The sequence below is a fragment of the Neltuma alba genome, unplaced genomic scaffold, assembly GCF_004799145.2.
Source record: "Neltuma alba isolate B1F8T4 unplaced genomic scaffold, ASM479914v2 tig00011146_pilon, whole genome shotgun sequence".
NCBI classification, from domain to species: domain Eukaryota; kingdom Viridiplantae; phylum Streptophyta; class Magnoliopsida; order Fabales; family Fabaceae; genus Neltuma; species Neltuma alba.
The window spans coordinates 313,960-335,413 of NW_021635881.1; positions in this window are offsets into that span (position 1 = coordinate 313,960).

The following is a 21,454-nucleotide window of genomic DNA, read 5'->3' on the forward strand; positions in this document are numbered from 1 at the left end:
TTAACTTAATGACAATTGAAATTAATTTCAAAAGTCAAGATCCTCTCCATTGGTAGCTTGACACTTGGAAAGCTCTAATTACCACCCATTAAAGGCTTGACAAGTGGCAACTTGTAGGCCAAGTAAAGTGCAAGACTCCGATTAACACTTTATCGGTGCATTTTTATTCCGGGTTTAATTTCTTTTCTATAACTACAGTGCTCTGGCCTCTGTAATTATTTTCTGTCAAATCCATAAATTATTCTTCTCATTTTTATCTTCTCAAATTGCCCTCTTTGGCTCAAATTTAATTTCCCAATAATTAAATAAAAAAGGAAAACTATTTTCCTTCTCTTTATTGATTTTTTCACTTTTCAAAACAATTGGGAAAAATCCTAGACACTTGAGGGTCTTCTTTTAATTCCATAATCTCTTATAATTCCTTGGGATTTCATAGGAATATTCTTAGGATTTTATCCTCCTTAAAAATATTTATTTGGAATTTTCCCAAATAAAAGACCTTAAACTAGCTTAAATCGCCCTTAAATTCCTTTGTAATTTCTCTAAGGGTAATTCGGTCATAAGACCAATTTTATAATCCTATATAATTCTCAAGGAACATTTTCCTTATTTTTTCTTAATTTTCTGAGACTTGAAAATATTTTTCCATATTTATTCTTCACTAATTTTCCTTAATTAGTCAAACTTTCTATAATTGGCTTGGAAAATTATAATAATTATTTTCCATCCAAATTCTTCTATTTCTCCTTGTCACTTTTGACCCTTAATTATTTAGGGATATCCCTATCCCTAAATGCCATATTTCTAGATGTGACATACACAAGGAGATACAAATTTTTAAAATTAAGGCACAGAATCTGGTAGTTCCAGAATTTACCAAATGAACAGTAATTTCATTGATTAAACTGTACGAATTGAGTAAGGATAAGTCCAATTGGATATTTTTTCCTTAAATAGATTTTAAAAAGTTTTCTGTAGAATTTTAGAGCACCTTAATAAGATTTTTATAGAATTAGTTATGATTTTTTAAACTTGGACCTGAAATCTGAATTTAAACAGTGAATAGTAATCCGAGTAGTTATGTTGAAATTTTTAATCCACGGGCTTGTATTTTGACCTGCTTGAACCATAACGCTTACAAATGTGCACTCTGAGGGGTTAAAAGTAGGATGTTTCACCTTTTACAGTCTTAAAGTTCTGCCTAAAACATTTCCTTGATTGAGTTTTCCAAAAATGATGGTCTAAAAGTGTGAGAGGGAGCTACAGTGGATTCTACCTCATCTTGGGTTCTGGAGGTCTTTTTATGCTAGTTTCTATGAGGATCTAAATGGCACAGATATCTTTATCTTATTATGTTGATTGATACCAAATATGGGGACCTTCACTTTGACTTCTCCAGCTCTAGGGGTGCAATGTTATGCACTTGAAATAAGTAGGTAGCCAGTTAAGGATATGGAATATGTGTAGACTTGGACTTGTTGGGAACAAAGTCCTTCATCTCACTGTAAATCAGGCTCCTGTGTTAATCTTTTCTCCACTAATGATTCTGGCCAATAGGAGGTAATTATGTTGGTTTAGGTGGAAGAACCTGCCAGACTTGTTAACCATACTTCTTGAGTAGATATAGTGGATTATTCTGTAATAATCGCACATTTGCTTGGGAGGGAAGTTCATCTCACCAGGATAATTGTCACTCTGCATCAAGATCTTATAGGCCTTTATGTCATTCATCTCCCTTCCCCTCGTATGATCCTGAGTCCCAAAAGCACATTTAACTTAGCAGGAGTGAGAATGAAGGTTCTGCCTCTAAGTTTTGTTTTGAGATAATCACTTACTAAATTATCTTGCTCATCATATTCCTCAATAGACTCCATATTACAATAGAATCTTTTCACCACTTCAGGATAGTATTCCCTACCAATGCTTAACCTATTAGCATAATACTTTAGGGGGTTACTTAAATCCAGGCGAACTTTTTCATTGTTATTCAAGCTGTCCAAGTTCACAGAGACCACAGGATAGAGTTTTTGAGTGGCAAAATCAGACTTAAACTTGGCCATGTTTATGTCCTTATCTAGATTCCCAACTAATTAGTCATATTCAGTGGGAATACCTTCAGCAGGTTGAGACACTCCTTCACTTGTTCTCTGTTTCTTGTGTCTCTGTTGCCTTAGTACTAGGATGTGTAAGGCCACATCCACAACTTTATAAGCTGAGACCTCCTCATCAAACTCAGCCTCTGATTCCTTAGTTACTACTAGTAATTTTGACTTTGATCGTGGGGACCTCCTTTGTGGTTGCCTAGTAGTCTTAGCTCGGCTCTCTTTGATTTTGAGCACCCCTCTTTTCTTTAAAGATTCTTGTCTTACTTTAGGTCTGTACCGCTTTTTCGTAGTCGACTGAGTCATTTCTTTGGACTGTGCTTGCCCTTTAGTGCTTTCTTCTCGGTCACTTCCTGCTTGTTTGACTCTTGCCATTTCTTATCATGCAGAAGAAATTTGAGAGAATGTTTAGTGGTTTGTGAATTTGAGGATTTTGGCAGAGAACGAGAAGGCTTAGGAAGTGATTTTGAGTGAGGTGGAGTGGGCAATTTAATAAAACAGTGAATTTTGACCGTTGCGTGAAACAGGGGAGAACGATTGATCGAGTTAGGGTTCTAAAAACTAATAGGATTTTTTAAATTCTGAATATTATAAACTCAAAATTGATCGATCAAGTTATCGATCAATGCACAATCAATCACGTGTTTGATAAATAAGCAGAACAGACAAGAACACTAAAAGCAATTATCGTTCAAGTTATCGAACAATGAATAATCGATCACATTATCGATAAATGTTAAGTAAAAGTCATACTGGTTTATCAACCATTTGACTGATTAACAATTTGTCAATCAATTTATTGATAATTCTTATCCATTTGACTGATTTGACTGAGAGTTCCATTCTGCAGTTGATCGATGTGTTGATTGATAATTGAGTGATCGATCAGCTTATTGATAATTCTCCTCCCATCATCTCTTGTCAGTTCCATATGCCTTGTTTATCAATCAACTGATCCTTAAATTGGGTTTATCGATCAGGTGATCGATTAATTATGCCATCTTTAATACATAATTATCGATGCCTTCATCAATCACACCATACTCTATTTACCTCTATTTTTTAACACCCAAATAAAGCTTCTTGTAAAACAAATTTCTATCCACTCTGATGCTTAAGTTAGTCTTCTGATCATCGAAACTTTAAATCTAAATTCTCACACTAAAGAGATAATATGAGATTTCTTACAACTCATTGGGATTTACTATTTCCAATTCTCTTCTGAAGTAATTGAATTTCTATTGATCGAGAGGCTTTGTGAATATGTGTGCTATATGATATTCTGCGGGAATGAATTCTATCTTCACATCTTTCTTTTGAACATGGTCCCAAATGAAGTGATGTCGAACATTAATGTGCTTGGTTCGGGCATGATGAACTGGATTCTTGGACAAACTTATTGTGCTCGTGTTGTCACACAGGATTGGGATTTCCTTCAAGTTGATTCCCAAATCTTGTAGTTGTTGCTTTAACCATAGGATCTGAGCACAATAGCTAGCAGTGACAACATATTCTGGTTCTGTAGAGGATATCGCCACAATGTTTTGGTTTTTGCTCAACCACGAGACAAGGCATCCTCCCAGAAATTGACATTGTCCACTAGTACTTTTTCTATCTGTTTTATAGCCTCCATGATCAGTATTTGAGTATCCCATTAGATATTCTGCTCCTTTCTTTGGATACCAGATTCCCAAATTTGGCATTCAACAAGATATTTGAGGACTCTCTTGATGACTTCCTTATGTGATTCTTTAGGAGCTGATTGGTATCTTGCACACATTCCCACACTAAATTGAATGTCTGGTCTGCTCACTGTGAGGTAGAGTAGTGATCCAATCATTCCTCTATATTTGGTCAGATTCACATCTTTGCTTTTCTTGTCTGCGTCCAGTGAGATGGTTGAGCTCATAGGAGTCTTTACACTTTTTGCATTTTCCAAGCCATATTTCTTTAGTAACTCCTTGAGATATTTTGTCTGGCATATGAATATTCCGTCTTTCTTCTGCTCAATTTGCAATCCCAGGAAGAAATTCAATTCTCCCACCATTGACATCTTAAATTCATCCTGCATTAACTTAGCAAATTCTTGGCAAAGATCCTCATTAGTAGCTCTAAACATAATATCATCCACATAAATTTGAACAATTAATAGTTCTTTTCTATTTATTTTGATAAAAGGTATAGCATCCACTTTGCCTCTTTCAAAATCTTTTTCTATTAGAAAATTGCTAAGTCGTTTATACTATGCTCTCAATGCTTATTTTAAACCATATAAAGCCTTTTTCAGTTTATAAATATGATCAAGGAAATTTGTATCTTCAAAACTAGCATGTTCTTCAATGAAACTTCTTTCATTAGATAACCATTCAAAAATATACTTTTAACATCCATTTGATATAATTTAAAATTTTTTATGCTGGCAAAGGCTAAGAGTACTCATATGGCTTCCAATCTAGCTACTGGAGCATATGTTTTCTCATCATCAATACCTTCTTCCTAATTATAGCCCTTAGCCACTAATCTAGCTTTGTTTTGGATGATTTATGCAGATTCATCGAGCTTATTTTTAAATACCCATTTGGTGTCTATGACTTGATGGTTATTAGGTTAGGGCACCAAATCCCCAACTTGATTCCTCTCAAATTGGTTCAGCTCTTCCTACATTGCTACTATCCAAAATTCATCAGACAGAGCTTCGTCAATATTGATTGGTTCAATGTGTGAAATAAATGCAAAGAAACACACTTCATTGAATACTTATCTCTGGGTTTTGACCTCTTTATTGACTTCACCAATGACTTGCTGCAGAGGATGGCTCCAGTTATGTCTCCAAGCCTTAGGTTGTTCCAGATTTTCTTGAGAAAGAGGTTTATATGAATCATCTTTATTTTCTAAAGTTTCTTTAGAAGGTACTTTGTTTGAAGGTTTGTTCAAATTCAGTTTTTCAAAACTTTGAACGACCTCAGCATTATCATCTAGACTCAGTTTCAGCAAACACAACATATATTGACTCTTCAATAGTAAAAGTTTATTTGTTGAAAACTCCACAAGCTTTATTATGGTTAGAATAATCGAGAAATAAACCCTCATTAGCTTTAGGATTGAATTTACTAAGATTTTCTTTGTTATTGTTGTGAATGTAGCACTTGCTTCCGAAGATTTTTAGATGAGCCAGGTTAGGCTTCCTTCCTTTGTACAGCTCATACGGAGTCTTCTTGATCAACGTTTTGATGTAAGCTCTATTAGAGATATAGTAAGCCATGCTCATTGCTTCATCCCAAAACACTTGAGAAGTCCCTTTTGTAGGGAATTGAAAGACGACGCGCAGCGGAAATCAACTTAAAATTTTAAAACTTTCAATCCCTTGCCCGGATCTACCGATCGCGTTTAAGTCAGGTAGTAAGAAGCATTACCTTCGGTGTTCGATTTCCTGGTGACTCGATGATTCGGCCGTTCAGGATGCTTCTGCTCGCCTCCTTTGTCGTTCGAAGTCGACAACTCCGGTCGGCTTCCTCTACCGGTATCCACACGAGTAGCCCTCAACCTCGAACAGCGTGCTAGCGTCTATGTCCGTCTAGGGTTTTGAAAATCCGTCCTCTCTCCTCACTTTTGGCCGTCCCTTATCTCCTTAGTGCTTTCACTCTCACTCTTCAAACCCTAGCTCCCTGATATCGAATATATAGGATGCTATAGGTATTATGAGTGATATTTTAATTTCGAAATTAATCCCAAATTAATTCCGAAATTAATACAATATCAAATATTGCATAATTAGATAAGAGAACAATTAAATAAATACGGTTTATATTAAATCCGTCTCACAGATTTAATTCACCTATTTATCTAATTCAAAAATAAAGATATGACGGAATTAATTTACATAGATCTAATTTATCCTTATAAATTAAATCTAACAATTAATATCTCTTACATTTATATATAATATATATATACGAATATATATATATATATATATACACGTCCACCCTATTTATTCATTGAATCTGGACATATCCTAGATTCAATGAATCTGGACATCATAACTCGTGTTGGACTATTTTGTGTGCGACCTTGTAGGCCCATATGAAGTTGGCAGTGGGCCATTAACTATAATGACTCACAAGTCGTAAGCGGTCTCTAGCAAGACATCACGACTACCCAAAACATATGAGGATCATTGAACGATGCAACCTTTCATACAACCATATCGCGTCCCTTTTGTCACACGACATTTTGGTCATGGACGAGGCATGGAGAACGTCATCCTCCTATTCATGACCGTTACTTTCTCGATCCCTGGTAGTCTGAGTATAGAAATGGAACTACCTTTCCATTATAGTATGGCCATACATTTCTCAGACTCACTCATCGAGGGGCCCAGTAATGTCTCTCTACGAATGTGAGGGACAAATTCCATCTTGACCATTCACATTCCTCCGCATGAAAAACCACTAAGCCTGAACATAGTCTTTATGATCACTCGGTCAAAAGTGACTTTTGACTAGGTCAAAGCTAAGCATTTCTCATGTAGGAATCCATGATGATCTCAGGTCAAAGGGCACAGTGACATGGTTTGTATATGAGAGAAGCTTATGACTCAACCCATGCAGCTCTCTCATAGCGGGTCGGTCCAACACCTTGTACTCTTACATGTGCCTATGACTTTAATTTATATCTCTATATATCTTTAAAGTCATACTGGTCTTATTTCATCTTTGCTCCCACATAGATGACCGACCAGGGACATTTAGGATAAACCATGAGTTATCCAAGGATAGTCATCACAGTAAACATGCAAATAATATGATAACGTAATTAATAAATTCATAAATGAACAATGTTCAAAACATAATGATTGGCCCCTAGGGCACAATTTCCAACACCTTTCTCATTTAGCATTGCTCTTGCCATCTCCATGAGTACTCTATTCCTTTTTTTTTTTTCCCTCTACAACTCCATTCTGTTGAGGAGTTCTTGGTGCTGAGAAATTATGGTTAATCTTATTAAAAATCGCCTTGACTTGTCTTTACTTACACCTTAGGGCCAATTTCAAAATTTATCCAAGGATTGTATTATAAGCACAACCTAGGGTCGTTTCACTTGTGGAGCTGAAATTAAGATCCTAGATTAACTAAATGCCATGGTTATGCAAATTGAGCTGAAAAGATTGGGGGTTTTTAGTGAGACTTGTAAATAAGATAAAATGCAATAGAATGTAAATGTATTTTTGGATTTTTGGGAGATTAAGATGAAATGGATGGAAATCAAGTACTGAATCAGTTGATAAAACCTCTTGAAAATGGATTCTTGGCAATCATAGTTCTCTTAAGATGTGGGAGTTTTATAAATTCATTAGGTTTTCATGATAACAACCTCAATAACTCATTGAGTCCAATGCTCACATTAATGAACTCATTAATGAAACCATTGTTAAGCTTCCCTAATATGTAATTAAGAATGATTAATAAAAATGGTTCAATGCAACAGAAAATCAACTCATCATCAAAATATGACCATGCAAGATGAAGAGAATCAATAAAGCTACAAAGAACTTATATGTAACTACATATATTGAAGCATGAAATCCAACATTAACCAATCCAACTACAAATATGAATCATCAACTAATGATTACATTGTTGGAAATTGTGCCCTAGGGGCCAATCATTATGTTTTGAACATTGTTCATTTATGAATTTATTAATTACGTTATCATATTATTTGCATGTTTACTGTGATGACTATCCTTGGATAACTCATGGTTTATCCTAAATGTCCCTGGTCGGTCATCTATGTGGGAGCAAAGATGAAATAAGACCAGTATGACTTTAAAGATATATAGAGATATAAATTAAAGTCATAGGCACATGTAAGAGTACAAGGTGTTGGACCGACCCGCTATGAGAGAGCTGCATGGGTTGAGTCATAAGCTTCTCTCATCTACAAACCATGTCACTGTGCCCTTTGACCTGAGATCATCATGGATTCATACATGAGAAACGCTTAGCTTTGACCTAGTCAAAAGTCACTTTTGACCGAGTGATCATAAAGACTATGTTCAGGCTTAGTGGTTTTTCATGCGAAGGAATGTGAATGGTCAAAATGGAATTTGTCCCTCACATTCGTAGAGAGACATTACTGGGCCCCTCGATGAGTGATTCTGAGAAATGTATGGCCATACTATAATGGAAAGGTAGTTCCATTTCTATACTCAGACTACTCAGGGATCGAGAAAGTAACGGTCATGAATAGGAGGATGACGTTCTCCATGCCTCATCCATGACCAAAATGTCGTGTGACAACAGGGACGTGATATGGTTGTATGAAAGGTTGCATCGTTCAATGATCCTCATATGTTTTGGGTAGTCGTGATGTCTTGCTAGAGACCGCTTACGAATTGTGAGTCATTATGGTTAATGGCCCACTGCCAACTTCATATGGGCCTACAGGGTCGCACACAAAATAGCCCAACACGAGTTATGATGTCCAGATTCATTGAATCTAGGATATGTCCAGATTCAATGAATAAATAGGGTGAACGTGTATATATATATATTCGTATATATATATTATATAAATATAAGAGATATTAATTGTTAGATTTAATTTATAAGGATAAATTAGATCTATATAAATTAATTCCATCATATCTTTATTTTTGAATTAGATAAATAGGTGAATTAAATCTGTGAGACGGATTTAATATAAACCGTATTTATTTAATTGTTCTCTTATCTAATTATGCAATATTTAATATTGTATTAATTTCGGAATTAATTTAGGATTAATTTCGAAATTAAAATATCATTCATAATACCTATAGCATCCTATATATTCGATATTAGGGAGCTAGGGTTTTATGAGTGAGAGCGAAAGCACTAAGCAGATAAGGGACGGCCAAAAGTGAGGAGAGAGGATGGATTTTGAAAACCTAAACGGACATAGACGCTAGCACGTCGTTCGAGGTTGAAGGCTACTCGTGTGGATACCGGTAGAGGAAGCCGACCGGAGTTGTCGACTTCGAACGACAAAGGAGGCAAGCAGAAGCATCCTGAACGCCCGAATCATCGAGTCACCAGGAAATCGAACACCGAAGGTAATGCTTCTTACTACCTCACTTAAATGCGATCGGTAGATCCGGGCAAGGGATTGAAAGTTTTAAAATTTTAAGTTTTTCCGCTGCGTGTCGTCTTTCAATTCCCTTCATACATATCAATCAAAGTCTTTCACTAAGAATTTACAAATCTTAGACCTAGGAATTCATAAATACATAGCTAAAACTAAGATGAAACTGAAACTCCCCTTTTAAGCTCTTAGAACTCATGCCAATCATCCATCTTCAAGAGCTGGAGGAGGCCTAGCCACTCATGGTGTATAGAAACATCTCCATTGAAGTTGACTCAGTGTTGCCCATGGATAAAGGTGACAGTGGAAGGTGAGGGATTAGGGTTCTGGTGGGAGAGATGGGAGAAGATGAAGAGAAAAACGTGGATGGTGGCTGAATATCCGTGTCTGACCTCATTCATACCGAAAATAGGGTTTCTAACCCGAATATGACGTGTCTGGGTCGGTTTACGGAAGTGGGCAAGCCAAATTTTCCCGAAGTGGTTGGGTCTGGATGTGCTAATACGAGGGGTTCACCGCGGCGAAGGGTAGGTTCGCCGCGACGAACCATGGCAGAGGCTCCTCTTTGCTTGTGTGCCTTGAGTCTTTAACCTTGGCTCCAATCTCAAGTGTCCTACACTGAAAAACAACAATTTAAGGCATCAATTGTCCTAGAAATTAATTGAATACAATTAATAACTAATTATGATGATTTTACCCTAAAAAAGACACTAACTCACTGCAAGGACTCTTGGTTTAAAATAAGCTCAATTATAGCCAAAAGAGCCAGAAAATGCAACAAAACCATGGATGATGTAATAAAAAGATAAGAATAATTTGAGCTCAATCAAATTCCCCCACACTTAGACCTTTGTACTCCTGAACAAAGCTCAAAAATAATTCAAAGAGATACCAGCACAAGGAGAAATACTACCATGCTTAAAGATGAAAGCAGAAGATTAGTAAGAAATTCTCACAGGAGTTGAGAACAATAAAACAAGGATATGCTAAGAAAATGAGCACAATGGACAATCAACCCAAAAGATTTATCAAAAGAGATCTATCTCACGGATAAGTGTTTCACTCTTAACTCACTTGTCTTGGGATTATTTCACTCTAAGTCTACTCAATCCAATTTCTACCATAGGCTTGTAATAATTCTACCTCTCCACCACAGGAAGCAAACTTTACAAATCAAGAGGACTTTTAGGGGTTAGAATTTGAATGAAGGCCAAATGAAATGAATGGAATGAGAATGAAAATGGAAATGAGTACAAGCATACAAATTATTAAAACAGAATTATCCTAAACAAACATAAGGAGAGAAGCTACTTATTTTTATTTTTATTATTTTTATTTCTCTATCTATTCTTTTCTCTTCTTTTTCTCTTTTTCTTTTTATTTTTCTCCTTTTTTTTTAAGCAACTCTCCTCGTTTTTTTTACAGGATAAAATAATGACAAAATAATTGCATGCATGTACTCAAGATGAAGGTCTAAAGGGGTTTACAATGGTAAAATGATTGGGTTTGTGTTTGGGAAGTGAGGGTTTGAAAACGAATGCCTCTATCATCTTTATAAAAATTTGATTCACTAAACTTCGATTAAGAATTAAAACAAGTTCTAGAGAAATATGAAATAAGCAGATTCACTCAATTTAATAACTTTAGGCCTAAAAATCCTTCCAACAAAGCTAAAATCTCACTTAATCAATCTCAAGGGTTAAAAACCACATAGTCCTAATTTCAAAGCATATCATCATTTACTATTTGTCAAAAACATGAGAATAACTAGTCTAAATTCAAACCTCATTTAAAAGCATGGAAAGCTTTCTAAAAGCACAAGTACAATTTGAACTTTCCATAAATTTCAAAAGGATGCAGGAGCATAAAGAATCTAAGCCAGGAAAAATTGCTGAAGAGCAACTGAAATTGCAAAGCATTTATTATTTGTTAATATTTTTTTTTTTGGGGTTCGCTGCGGCGAAAGCTCACATAGAGCAAATCCTGGAGAAAGGGCCTACTTCGCTGCGGCGAAACATGTCACACCTTACTATTATATTCACTTAGGTTCCTTCCAAAATCATTTTAGACCACATTAGATGGTCTTGGGCTCACTTTTTTCTATAAAAACGCTAATTTTCGGATTTTTACTGTTCATTGAGTAAAAATCCAGTTTTTTTGGCCTAACTTAAAAAATTCATAACTTATTCTAAAAAAATCCAATTGGGGTGATTCAAAATTCTACTTAAAGATCTTTAAGTCCTCTTTCAAGGAAAATAATCTCATTGTCCAATTCCTTATGAGAAAGCATCAGGGCTTTGAGAAAAGCAACACTGTCCATTTGCCAAAAACCCAGATTCCCAGATTCTGACCTTTAACTTTGAAAAATCATTATAAATTATATACTGAGCCATTTTTAACGTATTAGATATCAAATTGAAGCTCAGGACATTATCTTTCATCATACCAAATTTTATGACTAAAAGCATTTGGTAGCATAATCAAAAAGTCACGTGAACCAGTCAGTGTCACTGTACTTCCAGCACTGTTAGTTTAATATTTACATAACCAAAATGAGCTCACAAATTTTTGTGGCTAAACCCCACAAATTAGCCTTCAATTTGCAGCTTTCCTTGGAGGATTCAAGCCCTAAAATGTTACATTATTTTTGGGGGATGAGATTTTTGAAAATCCTAGTAGCAAATTAACCAACTATATCACCAAACAAGCATCATTATTATGCATGATCATATTAGCTACTATTGGTGAACTAACATGCTTATCATTTAGCAAACTCAAACATACAAAGGCCAAAGCAAGATACTATAAAGAGCAGCCACATAACAATCAAGAAAGCTCAACCACAATAATAGTAATTAACCATACAATAATCAATAATGCTAGTTAGTGGTAGTAGCTAGGTTTAACTTACTACCTTGCTCCAAAAGTCTTAGCTTTTCTTCCTTCTCCTCTTTCCCTTGACAAATATCAAACCCTAACCATATAATCCATCAACAAAGGCAGCCATAATCATTATCCAACCATGAAAAAACAAGAACATACATCAAAATGATTTTTGCATCATAAAGTTCCCTCCTTTGCTCACTATTTTGGAACTTGGTTCTCTTTAATCCTAAAAATCACTCCTTGACTCAACCCTACATGGTTTTTCATGTAGATTTCAAATATATGCTTATATCTAGGAAAATAAAATGGCCTCCTTCAGTTTCCCTTTGACCGAACCACAAGGAATCATGAACCAAAAATCACAACTTTGCTTTAAAGCTTCCAACACTTGTTCCTTTTAGTCTACCCTACACCATTCCTCATTTTAAGCATCATGAAAGCCTTAAAACAATGAAAAACTCATCCTAGGGTTCAGTTCCTCACTTGGCCGAAATGGAAGCTGAAAAAAACAACCATGAAAAATGCTTTAAAACAACTTAAACTCACTTGCAAACACTAGGATCTAGCTTGTGTTGTTGTGTCTTAGCAAGTGTGATGATCAAAACTTCTTTCCCCTTTTTATTAATCAGTTCAGTCCATATTAAGAGAGGGAGGAGACATATTTTTAACCATAAAACAGAAAGAAACCAAAGCAAGAACACTTCTAGGACCAAGATCTAACCTTGAAACCCTGCTTGGATGATCAAAGGTGCTTGCTTCTTCTTGTTTTTCTCTCAAACTCTCTCTTTTTCTCTTATATTCTCCCTTGGACGAAATGAGCATCTGAAAATGGGGAGAGAAGAGCTTGATTAATGCTTCAAAATATCCCAACCACCTTCTTTAATGATAGTCGAAGTGTCATTGCCCTACTAAGTCTTGATTCCTCTTTCCTAATTACCATAATTCCAAATGAAATTAATTACTAAAGTCAAGATCCTCTCCATTTATGGAATGACACTTGGCTAATTCAAATCTTCTCCTTCAAGAGCTTGACACATGGCTCAATAGGATCCCTTGGATTTGCAAGACACCAATCTTGCTTTATCAGTATACTTTAGGCTCTGAATTTAATTTCTTTTCTATAATTACAGTAGCTTAGCCTTTGTAATTATTTTCTGTCAGATCCTTAATTTATTCTCCTCATTATTATCTTCCCAAATTGCCCTCTTTGTCTCAAAATTAATTTCCTAATATTTAAATAAAAAGGAAAATTAATTTCCTTCTCTTTAGGGATTTTTCCACTTTTTATCATTATTTGGAAAATTCTTGGATACTTGAGGGTCTTCATTTAATTCCATAATTCCTTATAATTCCTTGGGATCTCATAGGAATTTTCTTGGAATTTTATTCCCCTTAAAAATATTTATTTGGAATTTTCCAAATAAAATCCCTTAATTAGCCTAAATCACCCTTTAATTCTCTCGTAATTTCTCTAAGGGTAATTTGGTCATAAAACCAACTTTATAATTTTATATAACTCTCAAAAGATATTATCCTCATTTTTTCTTAATTTTTCAAGGCTCAAAAATATTTTTCCTTATTTACATTTGACCAATTTTTCTTCATTAGTCAATTTCCTATAATTGGCTTGGAAAATTACTGTAATTATTTTCCACCAAAATCCTTTGACTTTTTCTTATCATATTTAATCCTCAATAATTTGAGAATATTTCTTATCTCTAATTATCATAATGCTGGATGTGACAAAACATAAGTTGGCCATGGCGAAGTGTGGCCGAGAGCTACATTCACGCTGACAAAAGGGGTTTCGCCGCGACGAAATCAGATGTTTGCCGCGGCGAAAGGTGATAGAGAGCAGTAAACAATGCAATTTTCAACTCTTTAGAAAACTAAGTTCAAAATATTCACAATTCAACCAATTTATCAGTTCAAAAACACCTCAAAATCAAATAGATGCATGGATGCATGAGAATTATTTGCTAGAATCCACAATAGGTCCCTCCCCCACACTTAAACACAACATTGTCCTCAAAGTTTAAAGCACTACAGGCAAACAAATCACAAAGTGAACTGGAAGTTGTGAAGTCCAATTGAAATTGAAGCATAACACATCGAATTCACAAAAAGAAGGGAGAAGGTGATAGGTTGCATGCAAAACAAAGAGGAAAAGGAAAATAGAAGTTGGGACCAATGTAAGAGTAACAGCAAAATGTAAAGGCCATCAGTAGCCAAAGAGTCAAACAACATCCAATGTAACATCCAAAAAGTTTAACAAGTAACCAGCTACACCAACTAAAAAGAAACAAAAAGAACAATAAAGAAAACAAAACACAAACAAAGAGCTACTGTTGTGTCCCAGTATCATCCGCCCTAGACCCAGATGGTCCTGCACTAAAAGTGCCAGCTCCAGATGTCCCAGCTTCGCTCTGAGGGTCTTCCTCTTCGAGAGGTAGGATGAAGTTCAACCGGTTAGCAATCAGAGCATTCACACAACGGCGGTAACGTCGGTCTTGATCATACAGAGCATTGCGGTCCTTCTGCCTCTTCATCTCGCGGAGGAGGGTGACTCGTAACTAGTGGACATGGTCTGCCAGCTCATCAATATCATCAGCCAAGTTGTCCAAGGTGACAAGTTTAGGAGCTTCTGGATCTTGCTGTTCTTCTTGAGCTTCAGGAGCTGGTGCACCGGTTGTATGCGCTGCGCCAACATCATACACAGGGTGGATGGGTGGAGGGGTCCAATGACAGGCTATTTAAGGTGGTCATAACGAAACAAAGGGGCTGGCTCAAAGTAGTTGTCATTGTTGTACTCAGGGACATTGGTAGCTCTAAAAAGGTCAGTGACTAGGTGGGGAAAAATAATGCTGTTAGTGAGTTTGGGGGTGTTGATGGCATCATGAAGGGCTGAGTAAATGGTGTTGGCTACATCAAAGGATCGACTAGTCATGAGAAGGTAGACGTAAAGGGCTTGGCACTTAGGAACATTGGCTAGGTAGGTGGTGGGTACTAGGTTGTTGCAGACAAAATGTAGCTAGGGGAGAGCCTCAGGTTGGAACTCGAATCGCTTAAGGTATTGTTCAGAAGTACGGGGGCGATGACAAGTGGCTCCGTCATGACACAAGGTTTGGACCACATCATCAAAAGGGTAGTTGTCTCTGTAAGCCGAATAACCCGAATGGCGACAAGGGGGAAGGTGGTAATGGAAACAGATGTTGTCATCGGTAAAGGAATGGCGGACAAGGACATTGCGGAAGTCGACGACCATGGAACCATGGAAACGGGCATAGGTGTAAAAATGGTGAACAAAAGCGTCATTACCCATAGAACGCTCTTGGACCAAACAGGTCAATTAGGAGGCACAGAGCTGGCAGACAAAAGGGTGATCAGGGGGGGTTTAAGGGAAAAGGTCGCTCCTTAAGGAGGGGTCTTTGGTCAATCTTTCGGTATAACTCCTCAAAAGTGTACTCATCCCCCGAATCAAATTCAGACACAGGCATAGGGTTCTTAGTACGAGGCATACTCTGAACACAAGAAACAAAATACACTAAACAAAGACCAAACAAACAACAACAAACACTACCCCAGAGAAACCAAAATCACAACCTAGACAGTAGCAAATGGCTATGTAATGATTCATAGGTTTTCAGTTTATCAAAAACTTTCAGAATTAAGTAAAGAGATTAAAAAAATACAAAATGCACCATGAATCATTAGATAGCCTAAGAGCTACATAACCACAAACTGATATTAAAAATAACCCAACCCAACAACACAACAGCAGAACAAATAAACAAACTAACAACTAAACAGAAATAAAAGAAAAGAAAGAACAAAGGAAGAGAGAAATCATACCACAACCAAGGAGGAAGAGGGCTTCAGCGCAGACTGGAGAACAGAGGAAGAGAAGGAGAAGAGAAAAGGGAAAATGAGAGCAGAGAAAAGAGGGGAAGGGGCGCAGGAGAGGAATAAGGAGAGGGAGGGGGGCCGACGGGTTAGAAGATGGAAGGCAGAGAGGGTTCACCACTTACGGTTTCTGAGAGGGAGAAAGTGAAGAGGGGCGACAGTTGCAGAAATAAGAGGGGACTGACAGTTTGAAAATTGAAAGAGGTGGAGGGGATATTGGGGGTTTAATGGAATGGGGAGGGGAAAAGACATAAATGGGTTCAATAGAAGAGAGTGGGTGAGGCAGAAATGGGGGTAAAAATGGAATTTCACAAGAAAAAATAGGGTAAAAATGAAACTTCTCAGCGCTGAAATGGCGGGTTCGCCGCAGTGAAGGTATAGGTTCGTCGCGGCGAACCCTTCCCGAGATGAAAAGCAAAGGGAGAAAAGGAGGTTTTGCCACGACGAAGGTAGAAGTTCGCCGCAGCCAAACCATCCCGAGAGCAACACCCAGAAGCTAGGAACCTTTACCACGGCGAAAGGTCACAGAGAGCAACCTAACAGACATGGACCACTTTGCCGCGGTGAAGGCTTAGGTTTGTCGCGACGAAGTGTCACAAAGACGCACAGAACAACAAAGAAACACCCAAACAATAGAGAAACACAACACACAAACAACAGAGGTAGCTGGATGCTTCAAAAACTTTAAAGTGCATCAAAAGAGATCAAAAGGTGCTCAATAAGTCCATGATTAAGCAGTATACCACAAACAAGCTTTCTCAATAAATCTGATTCATATAATTCATTACAAGCACCATATTACCAACAAGCACAAAATGAGATAGGATAGAGATCAGAACTTGCAGGGGGTCTTATTGAATTCAAACAACAACTACATTACTATACTACTAAAATGGTTTCTCCCCCATACTCATTCAACATACAATGCACAAAACATAGCAAGATCAATAATTACGCAAAAGCATGTAAATAAGTGAAGGAAAGAAACGACCAAGGAATTAAGGAGGCTTTTGATTTTCATGGTAGAGCTTCAGTAGATGGCCATTAACTTTGAATCTGGCCCCGGTCTCCTCATGTAATAGCTCCACCATCCCGAAATTGTGCGCTTTAGTGACTGTGTATGGCCCATCCCATCTAGTGTTGAATTTTTCTTACTTGAAAGTAAACCGAGACTTGTACAACAGCACTTTGTTGCCTTCCTTAAATTCCTTTCTCAAGATACCGCGATCATGCACAAATTTGGTCTTTTTCTTGTAGAGTCTGGAGTTCTCATAAGCTTCAAGTCTAATCTCCTCCAACTCTTGCAATTGCAGCTTCCTTTCCATACCAGAGGACTCTATATTCATTTTGCACTGCTTGACCGCACAATATGCTTTGTGTTCCAGCTCCACTGGCAAATGACATGGCTTGCCATAAACTAGGCAGTAGGAAGACATGCCAATGGGCGATTTGTATGCAGTCCAAAGCCCATAGTACTTCTTCTAAATGTGAGCTCCAGTCCTTCTTAGATGGCTTAACCATTTTCTCCAGAATATGCTTCACTTCCCTATTAGATATTTCAGCTTGACCATTGGTTTGGGGGTGATAGGCGGTAGAGATTTTATAAGTGACACTAAATTTGGACAACAGGTTGTTGAGTATCCTATTACAAAAATGTGTTCCCCGATCACTCACTACAGCCTTAGGGATCCCATACCTACAGAAAATGTGTGATTTTAGAAATCTATGAACAGTTGGGGCGTTATCTTTTCTGCAAGGTATAGCCTCAATCTATTTGGATACATAATCTATAGCTAATAAAATATATACAAAACCAAAGGAAGAAGGGGAGGATCCCATAAAGTCAATTCCCCAAACCTCAAAAATCTCATAAAACAGAAGGGGCTGTTGAGGCATCTCATGTCTTTTTCCCAACCCCCCAAATCGCTGACACTTGTCACAAGATCTACAAAATGTAAAAGAATCTTTGAAGAGGGTAGGCCAATAAAATCCAGAATCTAAGACCTTCCTAGATGTCCTCCTTGCACTAAAATGACCACCACAAACCATGGAATGGCAAGTTGAAATAATAGGTTCAAAATCCTCCTCCGGCACACACTTCCGTATCACTTGGTCACTGCACATCCTCTACAGATGAGGGGCATCCCAAATGTAATACTTTGGCCCGCTATGAAGCTTTTGTGCCTGAAATCTAGACATAAAGGGAGGAGTGAGTCCAGACATGAGATAATTGACAATATTAGCATACCAAGGCTCTATAGTAGCCACAGAACATAAAGCTGAATCGGTAAAAGAGTCACAAGTCAAGTCAAAAGAATCTACTCCCCTTGTGTCCTCCGGTAGCCTACTGAGGTGATCGGCTACTTGATTCACTACCCCGAGTCTATCCTTAATCTCAATGTTGAACTCTTGAAGCAATAAAGCCCATCTGATCAATCTTGGTTTAGATTGTGGCTTTTTAAGTAGATAACGGACAGCTGCATGATCTGTATACACAACCACTCGAGAATTGATTAGATACTGTCTAAACTTATCTAAAGCAAATACAATGGCAAACATTTCTTTCTCAGTGGTGGTATAGTTGACTTGAGCTGGGTCGAGTGTCTTAAAGGCATAGGCTATGACTCTAGATTGCTTCTCCTCCTTCTGGCCAAGCATAGCACCCACTGCACAATTAGAAGCATTGCATGAGAGTTCAAAATGTAAATTCTAGTTAGGTGGGTCAAAATAGGAGGTGAAACAAGCATAGACTTGAGAGTATCAAAGGCATGTCTACATTTTTTATCAAAATTAAATTCAACATCCTTTTTAGGAAGAGTAGAAAGAGGCAAAGCAACTTGACTAAAATCTTTAATAAAGCGCCTATAAAACCCTGCATGCCTAAGAAAAGATCTCAAATCTTTAAGACAGGTGGGGTAAGGCAAAGATGAGATAACTTCAATTTTAGCCTTATCAACCTCAATCCCCTTGTTAGAGATGAGGTGACCTAACACTATGCCACTACCCACCATGAAATGACATTTCTCAAAGTTCAAAACAAGATTTTTGGCTATGCATCTCTCTAGAGCCTGCCTTAGGCTATTCAGGCACTGATCAAAGCTCTCCCCATAAACCGTAAAATCATCCATGAAAATCTCCATATTGTGCTCTAAAAGGTCACTGAAAATCGCCATTATGCACCTTTGAAAGGTGCCTGGAGCGTTACATAACCCAAATGGCATCCTTCGATAAGCAAAGGTACCAAAGGGGCATGTGAAAGTGGTTTTGTCCTGATCCTCGAGGGCTATGGGTACCTGAAAATAGCCGAAAAAGCCATCTAAAAAGCAGTAATGTGATTTACCAGCTAGTCTCTCCAACATCTGGTCAATGAAGGGTATAGGAAAGTGATCCTTACGTGTTGCATCATTAAGTCTCCTATAGTCTATGCACACACGCCATGAGTTTTGAACTCTTGTAGGAATTAACTCATCCTTGCATTCCTTACTACTGTTACCCCACTCTTCTTTGGCACAACATGCACCAGACTGACCCACTCACTATTAGAAATTAGATATATTATCCTAGCACTCAACAATTTAGTAATTTCTTTCTTAACTACATCCAATATGAGAGGGTTCAATCGTCTTTTGGGGTTGTCTCACTGGTTTTGATTCCTTACTCAGTAAAATTCTATGTGTGCACATAGCAGGACTAATTCCTGGTATGTCTGCTAGTGTCTAACCTATTGCCTTTCTATGCTCCCTCAAAACAGACAAGAGTCTCTCTACCTCACCATCAGACAGTGAGTTAGTAATTATAACAGGTAGTTGTTCATTAGACTCAAGGAAAGCATATTTCAAAGTAGGAGGTAAGGGTTTCAAATCAAGTGTAGGTGGTTGCACAATAAAAGGAATCAATTTATGAAGTTCAAGAGAGAACAGATTACTCCCCTTTCCTTCAACCAATGATAGTTCCTCAACCTTGTAGTTAACTTTCTCTCCAAGCGTTGAACCAACTTCTAGTTGATCTACAGCAACCACCTTAGAGGGATTCTTCTCCATGACATCTTCCTTTATATCTGAAACAACAACAGGAAACCTTTCCCCAAGGGAATCATCACTGATAATAGAGGAATCACTGTCTAACTTGGAGTCAAGGGAGGAAACAGAAAATGTATGTGGGATAGAAAGCATGCAATTAACCATAGTACAATCAAGGCATGTAACATCACCACCACATGAACAAGTAGAGGGTGTAGAGTAAAGAGATGAAAAGGAAGAAATGGATTCATTCTCATCAATAGAATCATCAGTGTAAAGATCAGAATAGAAAGAGTCATTTTGCAATTCAACTTCAAAGCAAGCATCCTCAACAGCAATGTCTATCATGTTAACCCCCAAAAGTAAATAGTCCTCATAAGGATGTTTCATTGCTTCATACATGTTAAAAGAAACTTTATTATCACCCACCTCCATAGTTATGGTGCCCTCTTTCATGCTAATCATGGTATTAGCAGTCTTTAAGAAAGGTCGACCAAGGATAAGTGTAGTGTCATTTACAAGTTTAGAAGACATGTCAAGCACATAAGAATCAACAGGAAACACCAATCCCTTAACTTGGACTAAAATGTCTTCAATAATACGCTCAGGATACCTAATAGTCCTATCAGTTAGTTGGAGCACAACAATAGTAGACTTAAGAGTCTTGACTCCTAAAGAGGTATATACGGACTTAGGCATGACATTAATGGCTGCACCTAGATCTAACTGGGCCCCCTATAGTAACCTTTCCTATAGTGCAAGGGATAGTGAAAGATCCAGGGTCTTGACACTTTACAGGAATTTGGGGTTTAAACAAAGCAGACACATTAGAGGGTAATTGGACTCTTTCATTAGGTTTAAATCTACTCTTTTGAGTACATAATTCTTTTAAGACTTTAGCATACTTAGGAATCTTTTTAATCAGGTCAAGCAAGGGTATATTCACTTATACTTTCCTAAATGTCTCAAGCAACTCATGATCTTGCCTCTCCTTACCCATTTTAATATTTTCCAAATAAGCATGGGGGAAAGGTAGTTCATTGATGTTTACCTCCTTACCTTCCTTGCTTGAGGCTCCATGATTGCTTGGCTCAGATTCCACAGCTTTACCCTTGCTATCATGTTCTTTTAGGGCTTCTTTCAGCTTTAGCCTCATCTCCTTAGAGCTTTCAGAATTCTTGACCTTTGAAGATGCTTGTGGCAGTTCATCACACAAGATTTCCTCATCTATAGCCTCATCCTCCTCTTCTCTAAAAGTCACTTGCTTCCCACTCCTAAGAGTAATGGCATTCAAACCCTTAGGATTGATAACAGTGTTGGAGGGGATAGCGCCACTGCTCCTTGCTTGTTGCTCACTCATGTTGTTAGACAACTGAGTTACATAGGAGTTGATGTTCTTAGACTTAGTTTCCCACTGTT